The following is a 16,858-nucleotide window of genomic DNA, read 5'->3' on the forward strand; positions in this document are numbered from 1 at the left end:
TATCTAACTACAAGTAGACCTGATATCATGTTTGCTACCTGTCTCTGTGTAAGATTTCCAGCAGATCCAAGAGAACCTCACTTAACAGCTATGAAAAGAATTTTCAAGTACCTTAAGGGTACAACTGATCTGGGATTGTGGTATCCTAGATAATCAGACTTTAAGCTAATAGGTTACTCAGATGCAGATTTTGCAGGATGCAAAATTGACAGGAAAAGCACAAGTGGAAGCTGCCAATTTCTTGGAGGCAGATTGGTTTCTTGGTTCAGCAAGAAACAGAAGTCAATTTCCACATCAACTGCAGAAGCAGAATACATTGCTGCAGGAAGCTGTTGTGCACAAATTCTTTGGATGAAGAATCAGTTACTGGATTATGGGTTAGAATTTTCTAATATCCCTATTTACTGTGATAATCAAAGTGCTATTGCTATGACAGGTAATCCAGTTCAACACTCAATGACAAAGCACATCAGCATTAGGTACCACTTCATAAGGGAACATGTAGATGTAGGTACAGTGAAATTGCATTTTGTTCCAACAGATCAACAACTAGCAGATATCTTCACAAAACCACTGTGTGAAGCTACTTTTACAAGATTGGTAAATGAACTTGGAATGGTTTCAGGTTCTTTCTCTAAATCTGCCTAGTTTATGTTCTGATACATCAGACTTTATGATCAGTATTTACAGATATTACTATCTTTGTGTATATAGTGCTTAAATTGAAATTTGCTTAAGTGCTAATTGTTGTCTGATGTGAATTTCTAAACTCTGATAGTGATATGAATGTTTCTGTGACTATTCAATCCAGTGAGGATAACTGTGCTAAATGCTGACCTAGTAGTCTTTAATATACAAAAGATCCCATGTATGAAGTAATTGTTTATGTGGAAATCTTTTAACACAAGCAAATTCTAATATTGAGCTTAGTTAAGTTTACTTTGTGTATCTTATTACTAAGTCAAAAATTAGAATAGTGCTTCTTATCAGTTAAGTTCTGATGTTAGTAAATCTGATGGATGTACTAAGTGCTGATAAGCCTCTCTTATCAAAAAAAAGGAAAAGAAAAGAAATAAATATCAGGTACTTCTTTGAGATCTAGAGTAAAAATGTGGAAGGGAAGACCCAAGTGCATTGCTGGTATTAAGTAATATGCGGCAAAAAAAATTCTTGGTGACTTTTCACACTCTATGATTACTGGAGAAATACTCTGATAACAACATAAATTCTTATAAGCAGTCGTGACTCACTTACACTGAGAAGCCACTGTAAAATGGAATTTCAAAATATGCATAAAATGAGCACAAAACAGTTGATGTGGACTCGTGCATGAACTCATTCTACAGTAGACTTCAGAATAATGACAGATTTTGAGCAAAGTTCTTAGTTATTCCTTATTTCTAAGATGTACTGAAGTGAATCAGACTTTACTCTTTGTCTGATATTTAGCTTAATGCACACACTTACACTCCATATGAATGATGAAAATTACTATGGTGATAAATATTGTTTTAGATGAACAGTTTAAGTGTAAGTTGCATAAATTCTGAGGACAAGTTCTGATGGAAGTTCTGATGATTAAGTTCTGATGTACTCATATCAGTATTTGTGTGAAGAATTACAGGAATAACCATTCACTTTTCGAGTTAAGGAGCCATATTCTGATGACTTTTAAATTCTGATAATAATCAAGTTTTGATGCTGACTTGGCAGTATTTATTTACTTGGTTTATTTTTGGTCATTACTTGAATGATTATATTTTTATAGAATATTGGTTAATGTGAGATAAAACAATCATAATCATTATGGGTTAGTGGTTAGCTGTATGACTTGAAAAACTGCATGCGCACAATAATTGGTATTATATCCCGTGCCCATTAACTCTGGCTTTATATCTTTTACTGACTGTTATTATTACACATCAGTCTAGGGAGTCGAGGGGTCATTATTTTTACTTGTAATTTTTAACCAGTCCTCGCGTCCCTTGGTATTCTATTGGCTATTTAAACCGATTATTCATTCAAGCAAAAACATCCTTCATTTTCTCACAAACTCACTCTCTTTTATTCACATCAACAAAAATGGTCCGTTTCAATTTGTTCCTGAACTATGAAACCTTTAACATCGAGTTGAGTTGTGATGAATGGCAACAGGAGTGGCATGTCACCGCCATTCCTGACGAGCTTTGGAACTTAGTTCCACAAGAGGTTCACACAGAACTCTTGTTCTTATCAATGGAGTATCACCTCCATCTTGATAGTTTGGAAGAGGAATGGAGAGAAGCTCTCCGTCAGCAAGAACGAATCATTCGTCTTGCAGTGCTCTTCGTCAGCAGCAGAAGAAGTAGTCGTTAGGTCTTCTTAGACTAGGACTAAGGCTGTTGATGTTAAGAATCATAGAATAGGACTATCTTGTAACTTTTGCATGTAATTGATAAATTTCATGAAATGTACTCATCTGATATATCAATGAAATTTTCTTTAATTGCAAGATTTGTTCTTTGTTTCTCAAATTTGGTGACTGTGCATGTTTAATTGCAATTTATTAATCTTTACTTCATCGATTTTTAATTTTATTTTGTGATGAATGTTTTGATTAAATTCTGTTGATTTGAGGAAACAACTGAGGAACAGGTTCCCATATCAGAACCTGTTGTTATAGAAGCTGAGAAGATCACTTCTCAGAAAGATACTGTAATTGGGAGTTCTAGGCCCCTCAAAAGGCTTAGAAAGTTAAAATCTGATGATAAAGCTCCTACAGTGTCTCCACCTTTGAAGAAATTGAAGAAACAGAGAGCTCACAGGGACATAGTTGAGTCAGATTCAGAGGATATAGTGGAAGTAGCTAAGGAAGGGGATCAGGAATCTCTGATCTCAACAGAACCAATTGTTATTGAATTACTTCCTTCTGCACAAACAAGAACTGCTCAAGACAGAATACCTACACCTCCTATGTCACCTATAGTTGAACAAGTACATACTGAAGATCCAGGTACAAGTGCTGAAATTGATATTCATAACTTGATTGTGCCTGAGGTTCTGTACTTGGAAGCTTCACCAATTCAACTCACTCCATCAACAACACCAATTTTGGATGTTGATCAGAACCTGGCTGCAGATCAGAATTTAGAGGAAGATGTTGAAGCCTCTATAGCCTCACATACTTCTATTTTATCAGAGGATGCTGATACTGCAGGATCTACAAGTTCTGATGCTGCCAATGAAGAAACTACTGGTGAAGCTGCTACCAATTTAAATGCTGATGCAGCTGGTCCATCAGGACATGCACCTCAACAGACAGTTAACAAAGCTGATCTAATCAAGAAGTTTGTTAAGGAAGCACCAGTACCTTGGAGTGAAACTTCTAGAGGAAAGGAGTAGACTAAGGAATGGAACACAATTAGTTTTGTTCCTTCTGAAAAGATTCTTGCTGAGCATCTGGCAAAAGCTGATGAAATGCTGTTAAATGATGATTTTAAGGCACAACTTAGAGTTACTGCATTGAGTACTAGGCACCTTCAAGGTCAACACTCAACAACTCATGCCAAGGTGAACAAAATTCAAGAAACCTTGATCTAGCAAGATATGAATGTGAAACTAGAAAAGAACAGATTTTTCAAGCCATCCTTTGATAGAATTGCCAACATTGAGAAGACTCAGGAGAAGCAACAAACTCAGATTGATGAACTTTTAAAGAATCAAGCTTCTCAGCAAACTCAACTCAATGAGATCCAATCCTCAGTGGAATTGTTTGTCTCTCTTCTATCACAAATTCAAAGACAGAAGAAGATTTATTCTGTAAAGTCTGACAGCACATACTGTCCTAAGTACAGAGATCACAAAGGTGATATTGTCGAAATGAAGCCTAACACTGCTAAGATTATAACTACTTTTCTGGGTTATAAGGCTGTGGAATTCAATCTAGAGTCTGACAAGGCATATCTGATTAGACTATATCAGGAGATAAGAAAAGCTAAGATAAATGATCTCAGAGCAACTATTTTTCAAACTGGTGAAGATACAGCTGAATTGATAAATGCTAAAAGGAGGATGGTCAATGAACTTGAATATGCTGAGAGATGTTTGTTGAAGAACTATCTCAGAACAACTCTTGCTATCAAAGAGATCAGAAATTGAAGCCAAGTCGAAGATCTACAACTTCTTAAATTCTGAAGTATATACAGACTAAAGCTGATATCAGATCTTAAGGATGGTAAAGCTGAAAGGACTGTAAGTTGTAGTTATCTAGTCAAATTCTCATGCATTTGTACTTAATGTTTTTGACATAATCAAATATCTGTTGAACTTGTATATTATGTTAATTTACAAGGTGGGGGAGATTGTTAGATATATTTGATAATGTCATGTCTAAAGATGATTTGTGTTTAGTTTTTCAGATCTTAACTAACAGGACAAATCAGTACTTAACTGGAAATCAGTACTTATACTAAAGTCAGGATTAAGATATCAGAAGATATTTATCAGGAGATAATATCAGGACTTAAGGAGACTTTCAGATAAGGCAGACGGATGATTGAAAGGAAAGAAGATCAAGACAAACGCAAGAAGAAATATGCATGAAGAAAGAATTCTATGAAGAATAGAATACTTGGAAGAAAAGATAACTAGTTAATATATTTTAGGAAGCAGAATTATATTCCATATCAATTAGAACTTATCTTGTAACTGTGTAGTATATAAACACAGACATAGGGTTTAAACTAAAGGTGTTATCGAAATCGAAGTTATTATTCTTTGTAACCCTAGCAGCTCTCGTGATAATTTGTTCATCACTGATAGAGCACAATTCCATATTGTAACAGAGTTTATTGTATTGAATAAAATTTGTTTTCTGTTACTTGAGTTCTTATATTCGATTTGATTGCAGTAAACACTGTATTCAACCCCCTTCTACAGTGTGTGTGACCTAACAAAATAAATTGCTATAATTTATTATGGTATTCACACTATCACTGACAAACAACCCATATCTATTTTTTACGCAACCGGATATCAATCATGGTTGTAACATAAAAATGAATTATATATTTTTAAGACTTATTATTGATATTCATGATTTTTTCAAGAATTCGAAAGAAAAATTATATTTATATCGTTATTTAAACCGTTTTTAAGTTTCTTTCATTACGACTCTAATATTTCTTCATATAATAATTTGATAACATTTTATACTATTCTTCTAAAATTAAAAAATTTCAATTCGATAAAGTTTTATAAATATTAGTTGAACTGGTTAATTCCTTCAAATTATTGAATAATATATGTTTTTTCTTAAATAATATAAAATGCATTGAATCAAATGCTACAATATAGTATATATATAACTTTTATTTGAATAATTCAAAATATTAAAATAATTCAAAATATTTGTACAATATTATCTTGATCAATGAATATTGCTTATCTAAAAGAATTCTTTTTAAAAAGTTAGTTTTTTTAAAGTGAAAAATAAAAAATAAATCGATTTAATATATCATCATAGTTTTAACAAATCTAGTGAGATCTCATTTCAAATTTCAAATATTCTTAAAATTAGGACAAATCCCAAAAATAATAATGCGTTACCAGTGAAGTTAGTAATTTTAATATAAATAATCAATTGACTTGATCCTATAAAGATCTCAAACACATTAATTTATATTAACATAAGATATTAAAAATTTTCACATTATTGGTAAGATATTCTCGCCGAGTTTGTAATTTAAATTTACTAAACGTAGAATGTGACGATGTTTTTCGGCCGAATCATGTAGTCAAATTTCGAGTATTTTTTGAACAATGAGCCAAGTTCTAAAATGCATTGACTCATTATAATTCGACTTATCTAAATATGTAATACCAATATAGATTATTTATATATAAGCGATTCTATTTTCAATATTTTTTTAAAAATTATATATGTACATTTTAATTACTTTTTATAATAAAAAATATGTTAAAAGTATATGAGATATATTTTTAAACTAAAAAATGATTAATAAATAAGATAATAATCCATTTATGTACTACGCCTAATTTTATATCTGAAATTCAATTCTGTAAAATTAACTGTACAAATATTCAACTAACTATTCCTTTTTTTTTGCGGAATTCAAATAAGTATATTTAAAGTTAAATAAAATATTCATTTAGCACACTTACATATTATGTGTATGATAAAAAGCACATGTGACAATATGGTGTAGTGGTAAGAGGTTGCATAGTTGAATGAAATAACTTGAATTCGATTCCAAAAACCACATTTTTTATATAAATATTAAAAACAGGGGTAATTTAGTTTAAAAACAGAGGTAATTTAGTCTTTTCAGTGAGACTTTTTAATCTCATGAAATTATACCATTGTTCTGCTATTATATATAGAAGAAATACTTGAAGTTAAACAAAAAGCTTGAAGGGACCCGTACAAAAATGGGTGAAAAACCAAAATAACTACAATTTAGGGAGAAATGTCCAAAATACCATTTGTCGGGGAACACCCAAATTACCGAATGAACACGCATGTGAAGGATGCGTATTCGAATTTTCAAAAATTAAAAAATTAATAAAGATTATGCATGTTCATATTTTATTTTATTTTGAATACGCATGAACATGCACATTCTTCTTACAAACAAAAGAACATGCATATTTATTATTAAGTTTTAGAAGCTTGAATACGAATTCTTTAAATGCGTATTCCGTGAATATTTTGGACGGTTCTCGCGCAGCTGAATATTTTGGTAGGTTAAAGTTCGAAAGTGGTGTATTTTGAATATTTTTTTAAAAAAACTTGAAATTTTAATAATATTTGAAATATATTAATAATTTATAATTTGATCGACAATTTTGTCAAATTTTGATACATGATTTAAATTTATTGCGAGAATTTGAGCTTAACAGACTTTGATCAATTTTTTTAAATCTTTTGCATTTCAATTGAACTTTGACACCGAACTCAAAACTTCTGGTCAAATGCGAATATGTCTCAGTTCAACGGGTAGCTTGTAAAATTCGAATTGTAGCTCTCGCTCGTATAAATAATCTATCATTTCGTCACCTTCTCGTTTACCAGGAACGCCTCCATACAGGGTGCAAAGAGGTGGTGTTTATTTATATATTATAGACTACGTATCAAGCTCGAAGATTCATCAAGATACAGTGGGCACTATTAAATAATTATATTTAAAATAATAATTATATTTATAGGTAAACTTATCTGTCCTCTCGTTATCCATGGGTTACATTTATAATTTAATTCCGTAAGTAATTGTCAATTCTAAACACGCTTGACATTATCACAATATTTAAGGAAAATAAAATCACTTTACGCAAGAAAATAATTTGAAAATCCTATAAAGATCGGAATATCTAACAACATATTGTTGTATCGCGGTGAGGGGACGAACAAGGGTAAAGGGAGGCTAGAAGCTGTCCAAGACTTAAAAAGATGAATATAAATTTTTTAGAAATACATCCTCTAATTTGGTTTAAATGTATTTTTTACCTATATTTTATATAATTGTACTTTTTATACGCTTATTATTTTTAGCGCGACAAATTACATCATTTTTGTTAATTTTATTAAAAATTTTAGGGATATTTTCGAAAATTAAAATATTAAATTATTTTTAGATCTTTATTTTTAGATTTAATTTAATTTTGGCTTCGTAAAATTTTTGATAATTTTTGAATGTTATTGTTTTGAAAACATTTTTTCGTTCTCTACGACTTTTGTTCTTTATTCGAAAAGTATCAGTTAGATGGTCAAAAAACTTAAATAATAATATAATTATAATTCAATATTTTAATTTCCTAAAATACCACCGAGAATTTTAACAAATTTAACAAAAAAGGTGCAATTTGTCGCGTCAAAAATAGTATGAGGATGAAAAGTGCAGTTATATTAAAATATATATAAAAAATACATTTTGGCCAAATCATGAGGATATATTTTGCAAATAACTCTTTTTTTTTATTTCCTGGTATTCTCTTAGAATGATTAAAAGAAACTTTTCGAGTCCTAAATAAATTTTAAGACTCTATTTATGAACTGGAAATTTTTTCCTCAATAACATGTTGTTAAATGTTTAAGTTTCGGATAACTTTTTAAGCCTCTTTTAAATCCTTGGTTGCGCTGATCGCGGTTATTTCATGAATAATATCTATTTCATGTTAATATCAAAGAGTCAAATTGCTTTTATCGCATTTTAAGCAAAATTTTAAAACATTTTAATTATGCATGATAAGTATTCTGAAACATAATTTATCTAATTATAAAACTAAACTAACATAAAATACATTTGAGCTCAATATGATGAAATAGAATTAAGTCTAAGTATTAACAAAAAGTTGAAATAGTGGTTGAATTTTTGTTCAATTTTAAAAATAAAGAGTTCGAATTGTGTGTGTAATTTAAAAAAGAAAAAGAAAAACAAAAAGAACAAACAACAAAGCCTAGATGGTTGATAAAATTTGAGAAGGGGAAAAAAGTTGGGAAGTGTGCCTTTATTTTACTAATCAGATCTCCCCAAGAGGCTGCTAAACGTTGTATGAAAATACATAAATAATTTAATAGATACTAGCTTGTCCCCTAATTTTTGGTTTATCCATTAATAAATCACTGTCCAAATGCATCCCCGTTTAGAACTGTATGGCCTAAAATTATGATTACGTTCTAATAAAATTCATATTTTAATATATATCATCCTAGCTAATAGTAGTTGATCTGTCACATTTCAAATATTAATTATAATATCACCACATCAATTTTATTGGTTACTTTGTTGGGTGAGATCTGAACGAAACTAGACCTTTCTTTTTATTTGTTGTTTAAACTAACTGAATGGGTACGACAATATTATAAACATTTGTCGTTCTCATGCGAAACAATCAGTATTTTTTTTATTCAAATATATCAAGAGTCTATTTCATGTTAAAACGCAGGTACATGCACAATTCTATATCGAATTATCGATCATTTTAGTATGTGAATCAACAATTAACTTAAGTAATTGAATCAATTAAGCGGACCCAGTAAATACCATTTTCAACGGTATCTTAGGAGGGTATACCGTATTTAAAAAATGAGGAAACTATTTCCTCAAAATATCCCCGACTTGTGTGTAAATAGATATGTGGTTCTAGGTATAAAGTGATATATAATCATACATAAAAATATGTAAAAGTAAGAGGCGCAATATCTTATCTCATAATTTTTTTCACACAAGATTTACATATGAAGGAATCATCTTCCTTCTTAATTCTTAATATCTCTAGATGATTATAATTAATACCAGATACGGTAATTAAGAATTCGCTCAACCCGTGGATCTCTCATATCCTCCCAATAATACAAACCCAATATTAACCCAAATACAAAACTTAATTTGTGATTAACCCAAATCCAATGAGTCAATCGAGGTTGTAACATTACCTAAAACACTGGATTATTCAGTCGTGCTGAGTGTATCTGTAACTTAAGTAATTGAATACTTCGTTATATAAAATTATGTTACTTTAAGCACATCACTGATACTTGTTTTAATTAGAATTTACATATTGATTCATATTATGCCTTAGCATGACCAGCCTAGATGTAATCAACCGTGCAACTTAAAGTTTCTTGTAGTAAAAATAAGTTTTACGGTTTACTAAGTGATAACCCGTACACGGGCGAAGATCAAAATAGATCAAAACAATAATTGTTATAAAAATTAGTTCTAAATTATAATTAAAATATATAAATAAAATTGTACTATTATTGTAATTTTTCTTTTGAAATTATATATAATTTTCATAAAATTAAATTTTATTAGAACAACAAACTCAAAGTTATTATGTTTCTGTTATCCGGAAAGACATAACTAATATTTTACATCGAAATTTTAGTCAAGTAATGAGCAACACGATTAACGGATAATTTAAAAAATAGTAAATCAACATTACTAAGTAATTGAATATTATATTTCTTATTGTTAGTTGAATTTGTGTTTTTATATAGTTTGTGATCGTATATATTTTTTCTAATAAAATATCTTTATGTACGTATAAATTTGCATTTGATGCTAAAATGGAATTTTACAGGTATGAATTTAGAAATTACAATGTATATATGATTTCATTTATTTAAAAATAATATAAATATGTGATATATAAGAATCAAAAAACGGATAAAATATTACAAATAAAATTAGAAAAGCATATGCACCTATTAAGGTTCAATCAACGGAGTTAGTTACTGTTCACGCTAAATCAACATTTTTTTCTTAGTTTTTATGCACCCGCAAAACTCTATCAATTTATCAATTACTATTTAATAAATAAATTATATCCAATTTAATAAGAGAAATATGGATAATTTAAAAATATTATCAAAATTTGAGGTTTTGTTATCATCAACAATATTGATTATAATAACTAAAAGTATGTTAATTAATAAAAAAATAAATTTCAAATCATTTTAATTATATTTTTATTATCAATTTCAATATTTTAAATAAATTCAAAATTTTAATAATATTAAATTAATAAATATTTAAAAGAATCGTGTTTTGCAGGAGATTAGAGCTGATAATTCATAAAAGTCATGAAAATTTGATATATTTGTGTGGCTTCCACCAATTGATGGCCATTAGCAACTCCATCAAAAATCAAAGATTTTGTTGATGAATTAATGGAGCATCAATTTTTGATGGAGTAGAAATGAAACCAGTGCTTGCTACTTTTACAAATGAAGATTGATAAACCTGATGAATCAATGTTTCACTCTCTCCGATGCATATGCTCTAAGTCATATAGAAATAAAAATAATAATAATAATAATATATGTAGAACTATAGTAAGATTTAAAAAGGGGTGAAACCAAAAATTCGTGAAACCGAAAAGGGGTGAAACTAAAGTACCTCCTTAAAAGATGGATTCCCTTATTAATAACAATGTATAAAGGATTCCATTTTATTATTTTAATAAAAAATAAAAAAGAATTCTACGAAAAATAAAAATATCGTAATTATAATATGATTCCAACAATCTATATTTTGTTCAAAAAACATCATAGAACTCCACATGAATAGAAATCTAGGGTTGAAACCAAAATAGGCGCAACCGTACTAAGATGAAACCAAATACCTTATCAAGAAATAATTTAGAGTTCTACAAAAATAGAATTGTAATAATAATACGGTTTGAACAATTTTATTATTTTTAAGGGGTTAAACCAAAATATAGTGTTTATAATATTCATATTATTGTATTAAAATGCAATTTCATCAACAAATTAAAATATTCCAATTTAAACACATGACCTATTTACTTGGTCATGATTTATATTTTTCGGAACCTATTTAGTTGGGACAATATATGAACCTATTTTTTTAAAAACATAATTTAAAATAGGATTCAAACCTATAAAAAAACATGGCTTATAAAATTCAAAAAACGAGTAAAAATAATACATATAGAATTATAAGTCAAATACCAATAAAAAAGAATAAAAATAATATACTTAGAGTTATAACATGAATCATAAAAGGTGAAACTAAAAGACGGTGGAACCAAAAAATAAGTGAAACCAAACTAACACTTAAAAATAGGTTTCGTTAATTAATAAAGGTTATTAAAGTTGATGTATATTAAATTGGATATAGGAATGTGAAATTTCACGATTTTTGTAATTATTATAAAATATATGAATTTAGTTACAAAACTCGACCATAATATGTATGAACTTATTTAATAAGTTAAATCATAATCATTGCAAGTTATAGAGGTATTTAATATAAAATTATTAAATATTCACCGAAATTAACTACATAATTATTAGTTATATGCTAATAAATTAAACACAAACATTTTTTATTATCAAATAACCTATAGCAATAATTTAATTTCGTGAAAGCTTAAGTTTTCGTGTAATTATATAATTGACAAACAAACTAGATATATTTTTCATTATTTGTTCAAAAAATGTAGCTTTTAGAAGATGCTCGTGATATTAACAATGCATAGCATATCTTTCCTCGAAATGAGCCTCCAAAATGAAAGTTAGGTCTCTATACATATATACTTAAAGGATCATTAATTAACAGTTAGGTCTCAGAAAATTGTTCGTAAACATTTTTTATCACAAGTTCTGAGATTCAATTAACAGAAGAATTATTATGTATACATCTATTTCGGTTATGTAATTTTCACGCACACTTTTGAACAATAAATAGTGTGACGACTGAGAATTTTGCGACGTAATTAACCGAATAAAGTGTGATTTATGCGCCGTGATTATAAATTATGTGATTAAGTGATGGTTAATTGTCTTTATTGTATATTAGTATCTGGGAGCGTAAATAGATGCGTTCCAATTTAAAAAGTCAACTTAGGAGTTAAGCTTTGTTGTCGGGCCGTCAGGTAGAACGGAACCCGTCCTAAAAAGGGATTAAAGTGTCCAAAATTTGGAATATGTGTTATTATGTGAAATGAAATGTTTAAGTAAAGTATTGCGTTCTAGTGATGTGTCGGTTGGTAAAGGTAATTAAGAAGTGTAATTGAAACGCTGAGCGTCGGGCCGTCAGGCAGAACATGACCCGGTACGTGTAAAGAGGAATAACGATAAAAAGGGAAAAATTTTATGATCAGACATGAGTCATGATGTGTGAGTATATGTGCTTTCTTGTCTTTATGATGATTACGTGATCTGTTAATATTTTTATGGATTTAAGGGAATTATTTGATTTAAATAAGGTTTATTTAACCTGTGCACATTTTTGTAAAATTATTCGAGTAAGGTCATGGCGTGAAATTTGTTTTATTGTCTTCGAAATAGTCCTAGGGACTTTCTAAAAAGGATAAACGGATTTATTTCATGATCGTTGCATTTTAAAATGATTTTATGTATTAAAATTCTATTTTTAGCGTAAACTTATAAAAATCATATAAAATCAACCGTATGCTCAAAAGTTTATTATGAGTAATGGTTGGAAAGCTAATTTCGAGATCTACGTCTTAAAATTGTCAATCGCAATATTTTTCAACTTTTTGAGAGAGATATATTTATTATTTAATTTTGATTTTATTGGAGTAAAAAGAGAAATAAAATCAAACTAAAAAGGGGATTGGTAATTTACTAAACTACCCCTGCCCTCTATCATATATACTAGCTCATTCCCCCCTTCTTTCTTTTTCTTTCCGTGACCCTCTCTTCTCACTCTCTTTCTCTCTATCACTCTCATCTCTCTCGGCTTTCTTCTCTCTCTCTCTCTCTCTCGGTATATGTCTCTTTCCCTTGCCATATCTCAACAATCCTTCATAAATCCTCTTGACAATCATATATATGTAGGTAGTAGTGTGTGCATGTGTGTGTATACCCTTGCATGCGAGTATATGCGTGTATATGGGTTCGAGATCGAGTTGATTATCGCGTGTACACTTCTTAAAAACTCAAATGATATGGCTTCCTTGATGTTTGTGCTTTGCATGTGTGTTATTGTGATTGTTCAGAGGTAATCGGGGGCTTCAAGGTGGAGACCCGAATTGGGCACCACCGAGTAGTCACCGCCACCGGCTGTGAGCTCCGGTGAGCCGGTGGTGAACGGTGATATAGTTTCTGAGTTCTATAATGTTAGGTCACACACACTGTAGAAGGGGGTTGAATACAGTGTATAGCACATTCAAATCGAATTCTAATAACACAAGTAACATAAAACAGACTTTATTCAAAGCAATAAACTCTGTTACAATATGGAACTGTCCTCTCTCAGTGATGAACAAATATCACGAGAGCTGCTAGGGTTACAATGAATAATATTCTCGATAATGATAACACTTATAGTGTAAACCCTATGTCTGTGTTTATATACTACATATTTACAAGATAATCGCTAATTGATATGGAATATGATTCTGCTTCCTAAAATATATCAATCAGATATCTTTTCTTCCAAGTATTCTATTCTTCATAGAATTCCTTCTTCATGCATATCTCTTCTTATGTTTGTCTCGATCTTCTCTTCAATCAATCAGCCGCCTTCTTTATTTGAACGTTTCCTTTAAGTCCTGATATTATCTTCTGATAAATATCTCCTGAAACTTAAGTACTGATGACTTAAGTTCTGATTTCAGTATAAGTGCTGATTTCAGTTAAGTACTGATTTGTCCTGTTTAAGTAAGATCTGAAAACTAAACATAAATCATATTAGTCATGACATTATCAAATATATCTAACAATCTCCCCCAACTTGTAAATTAGCATAATATACAAGTTTAACAAATATTTGATGATGTCAAAAACATTAAGTACAAATGCATGAAAAATTGACTAGATAACTACAACTTACAGTCCTTAAAGCTTTACCAACTTTAACTTCTGATAACAACTTCAGTCTGTATTCATATCAGAATTTGAGCAGTTGTAAATCTTGACTTGGCTTCACTTTCTGATCTCTCTGATGTCAGGAGTTGTTCTGAGATAGTTCTTTAACAAACATCTCTCAGCATATCTGAGTTCATCAATCATCCTCCTTTTAACATCTTTAAGCTCTGCAGAATCTTCACCAGTTTGGAAGATAGCAGCCCTGAGATCATTAATCCTAGCTTTCCTTATGTCCTGATCCAGTCTGATCAAATACGCCTTGTCAGACTCAAGATTGAATTCTACAGCCTTATAACCCAGAAAAGTAGTTATAATCTTAGCAGAGTTAGGCTTCATCTCAACAATATCACCCTTGTGATCTCTGTACTTTGGAAGATATGTGCTGTCAGACTTTACAGAATAAAGCCTTTTCTGTCTCTGAATTTGAGTCTTCAAATAGTTTGCAGCACTTTCTGTTATTCTGTCATTCACTTGAAGTAAAAATAAAACATGTTCCAGTTCTTCAAAATACTTCAGTGGAATAGCATTTTCCCTTATATGGTAAACCCTACCATCTGTCATGAAGTATAACAAGATGTATTCTTTCAAGTAGGTATGGTAAACCATCTGTACAGATTCTAGTTGATTCAATTTTTCAGGAGTTACTCCAACACCTGGTTCACTTAAGGAAGTTGGGTCATTGGTTGTGTTCTGTACTCTTCTTTCATCAGCACTACCCAATCCAGATTTATCTCTTGCTTCCTTTTCAGTAACCACTCTCGCTTCAAAACCACTTGTAGCAGTCTTCAAAGGTTGAGTCTGTTTGGCTTTGGTGAATCCTGGTAGGAGTAACTTTGAGGATTTAACATGAGCAATGTCAGAGGTTTCCTTTGATTTATCTTCTGATATCAAGTCAATTTGAGCTGTGTCAGAGGTTACTTGCTTTTTTGTAATATTAGAACTAACTGCATCTTGACTCTGAACAACTTGAGCCATGTTAGAGGTTGTCTTAGAAATCTTTCTTGAAGTTAGAGTAAGATCAGCATCTTCAACAATAATTTCTTCATCCACAGGAGGCACATAAACCTTTATAGGTTCACCAACTTTTTCTTTGCCTTTGGACCTTGGATTTATCTGCAATTGTGATTTAGCCTTGGTTGCCTCAAGATTTGTCCTTTCTCTTATCACAATGCCTTTGACCTTAGGAAGTTTCTTTTTACCAACAGAAGCTTCAAATTTAGAACTGACTTTTTCTAGACTTAAGTCTAGCTTCTTCTTCTAATAGACTCTCGAAGTCCATCCCTGGATTTTCTTTCAGAAATAACTGTCTTGAAATTTCTTCATCAAGATCCAAAAGTTCATCAGAACTTATTCTTTTACCAGTATCAGAACTTGTTCTATGACTTGTAGTTCCAGCTTTTCTTGATGAGAGACTTCTACCTTGACCATGACCTCCACCCATTCCAGAGTTTCCCTGGTCATCTTTTTCATCATCCTTCCCCTTCAGTGTCTTAACAGTTTTGCATTTGGACTTAAGTACCTTCTCCCCCTTTTTGGCATCAACAGGTAAGAGAAGAGAGACAAGCAATTCCACGGAGGATTGGATTTCATCGAGTTGAGATTGCCGAGAAGCTTGATTTTTCAAAATTTCATCAATCTGAGACTATTGCTTCTCCTGGGTCTTCTCAATGTAAGCAACTCTGTCAAAGGTAGGTTTGAAAAAGTTTTTCTTGTCCAGCTTGACAAGTGTATCTTGCTGCATTAAGAGTTCTTGAACCCTGTTCAACTTTTCTTGAGTGACAGACTGTTGACCTTGAAGGTGCCTTGTAGTAAGTGCAGTAACTCGTAGCTGTGTCTTGAAATCATCATTAATTAGCATCTCATCAGCTTTTGCCAAGTGCTCAGCAAGAATTTTTTCAGATGGAACAAAGGTAACTGTGTTCCACTCCTTAGTCCATTCCTGTCCTCTATGAGTTTCACTCCAAGGTACTGGTGCTTCCCTGTAACAAACTTCTTGACTATCTCACTTTTGTGAACAGTTTGTTGAGGTGCATGTCCTGATGGACCAGCTGCAGTAGCATCTTCATTTATAGCAGCATCACCAGTAGAATCAGCATTTGCAGCATCAGAACTTACAGAGTCAACATCTTCTGATAAAAGAACAGTATGAGAAGCAATTGAGGCTTCAACATTATCCTCTAAGTGTTGATCTGCTTCCAAGTTCTGATCAACAGCCATATTCCGATGCTCACCTATAGTCTGATCTTCAATGTCTAGATGCAGAGAAGGTGTTGTAGACAATTCTGGAGTTTTATTAGCATCAGTAATTGGTATTGTTGATGGATTAATTTGAGCTGTTGGAGCTTCTAAGTAGAGAACCACAGGCACAACCAGGTTGTGAATATCAATTTCAGCACTTGTGCCTGGGTCTGCAATAGATACTGGTTCATGTACAGGAGACACAGGTGGTGTAGTTGCTTTATCTGTAGCAGCTTCCTGAGTTGGTGACATTTGAGG

Source organism: Apium graveolens, chromosome 10 (assembly GCF_009905375.1).
Source record: "Apium graveolens cultivar Ventura chromosome 10, ASM990537v1, whole genome shotgun sequence".
NCBI lineage: Eukaryota > Viridiplantae > Streptophyta > Magnoliopsida > Apiales > Apiaceae > Apium > Apium graveolens.